Here is a 2500-nt window from a genome sequence, read left to right as displayed (position 1 = left end):
GGCCGGGGACGGTCCCACCCAGCCACCGCCGCGTATCGCTTCACACACAGATTTGCCCTTACTGATTTACCTCCAGCAACAACAACCGCACCACAATGGGTTTACCAGTTGTTCATTTGCGTAACGTCACCAGCAAACGTAGACGTCCATCCCAGTTTGCAAATGCAACGATTATTGCATACCTGTCTGTTAGGTGCCACGACACACTACGTCTGCCCACATACACGCAACAAAATGTGCACGACTAGAGAACACGTGGGAGGTGGCCCCCTACGTATGCGATGTCCATTACGACACCGACTGTCAACCAGCATCTGTACCATGTCGCAGATGTGGAACGCGGTGCACCATGCTATCACACTGTGTGAGAAGAGACGACTACGTTTGAATACACGCGCCACTACATCAACAGACGGCTCATGCTGATCGCCATCCAGGGCGTCCGTTACTCCCACACGTCTCTATGGCGTACCACACTGCAATGTAGCTGTTATGGGGAGACGGCACGTGGCTGAGTGCACAACATTTGGACCGTATGGTTCGCTGTTGTTGGGCGCAGTCGTTGTACGGTCACACATGTGCCACAGCGTATCATTCAGTACATACGGACCTATGTGCAGTACAATGTGAGGGTTAAGCTTATGACATCAGCGGACAGTGGACACAGGCCGTACCACGACGTAGACTGAGCGCTTCGACATGCGAATGCCAGTGAACAGCTGCGAAGGGCATTGAACACGCAAGCACCTGAACGACCAGCGTGCGAAGGCAGGGGGGGGGGAGGGGGGGGGCGATGTACATCCTGCAGTCGTCCACATTACAGTGTACAGCGGGAGCATGTAAAAAGTAAGCAACACTTGCGAAGTGTTGAACATGAAACGATACACAAGAGGGTGGGCGGTGCGAGTAGCGAACTATATTCAGAGGGTTGTGGTTAGACAACACTAGATTAATGTAACGTGTCATATGCCAATTACAGAGCAGGTTAAGGCACAACGTGGGTTAGGTTAAGGCACAACGTGGGTTAGGTTAAGGCACAACGTGGGTTAGGTTAAGGCACAACGTGGGTTAGGTTAAGGCACAACGTGGGTTAGGTTAAGGCACAACGTGGGTTAGGTTAAGGCACAACGTGGGTTAGGTTAAGGCACAACTTGGGTTAGGTTAAGGCACAACTTGGGTTAGGTTAAGGCACAACTTGGGTTAGGTTAAGGCACAACTTGGGTTAGGTTAAGGCACAACTTGGGTTAGGTTAAGGCACAACTTGGGTTAGGTTAAGGCACAACTTGGGTTAGGTTAAGGCACAACTTGGGTTAGGTTAAGGCACAACTTGGGTTACATTACGGTACAAATTGCGTTACATTGCGGTACAAATTGCGTTACATTGCGGTACAAATTGCGTTACATTGCGGTACAAATTGCGTTACATTGCGGTACAAATTGCGTTACATTGCGGTAGAAATTGTGGTACAAATTGCGTTACGAATTTGGTTAGGTTAAGGTGCAAAATGGGTTAGGTTAAGGTGCGAAATGGGTTGGATTACAGTACACAACGTGGTAAGAGAGTGTGTTGTTGGGGGGGGGGGGGGGGCCGAGGTTCGTTGGTAGTGATCATTGTAAGTGAATGTCTGAGGCAGCGTCAGTATGTCACAGCAGTTATGTCTCGTCAGGATGCGCTTATGCGCTTTTCGCTCGTGACTGGAGGCGCGCCGCGTCTGTGGTTGCGGCACACCTGTGTGATTCATTCCTGCCATTGTTTCTGTGCCGTAACAGGTGGCAGTGTGGTGGTGTTGGGTGCACCCCTGTGTAGGACATGTGTGGGTGTTGGTGGCTTATCTGAGCAGTTGTGGATGTCGGACGGGTGGGATATTCTATTTTAGAATTGGACTCCCTGGTGTGGTTATCATAGTGTGGATGGTGTACTGTGGCGGAGAGGATGCACCGGACGTTGGTCCATGCTGGTGCTTACATATTGTATCTGTGTCTGTTACAGGCAGAGAGTAATGTGTGATAGAGTGTCTCGCTGAGGTGTGGTTCATATTGTGTGCACAGACTTACAGCATGTATAGGGACAGCGGGAATTTGGCATATTGGATATAACTCTTCGTGAAACGCAAGATATAGGGGTGGATTGCAACGTACGAGTGCGGGAAGAGTCCGCCGTTCATCCGCTGGAGTTGCGATTTCGGCGGTTGGGGTGGGGCACGTGCGGGTGCGGGTGCGGGTGGAGTGATTGTCGGTTGACTACTTCGTGCGACGCAGGCACTGGCGTTCGGGTTCCTGTGGTGGACAGATGATGCAGGCTTTGTGGGTGGCGTCGGAAAATGGGTACTGTGGGACCTAGCGATGTCGTAGTCGGGGTGGCGTCTCATAGATGGCGGTATCGTCGGTGCAGCAGGTCATGTTTCGGGAGACTTGCAGATGGCGGTATTTGGTTTTCGTGTTGCGCGCGACATGGTGGACGTCGTGTCGTCCGATTCGCGTAGATGGGGCTATTGCATGT

Source organism: Schistocerca cancellata, chromosome 3 (assembly GCF_023864275.1).
Source record: "Schistocerca cancellata isolate TAMUIC-IGC-003103 chromosome 3, iqSchCanc2.1, whole genome shotgun sequence".
NCBI lineage: Eukaryota > Metazoa > Arthropoda > Insecta > Orthoptera > Acrididae > Schistocerca > Schistocerca cancellata.
The sequence above is the reverse complement of the archived record's forward strand: the minus strand, read 5'-3'. Positions refer to the sequence as shown.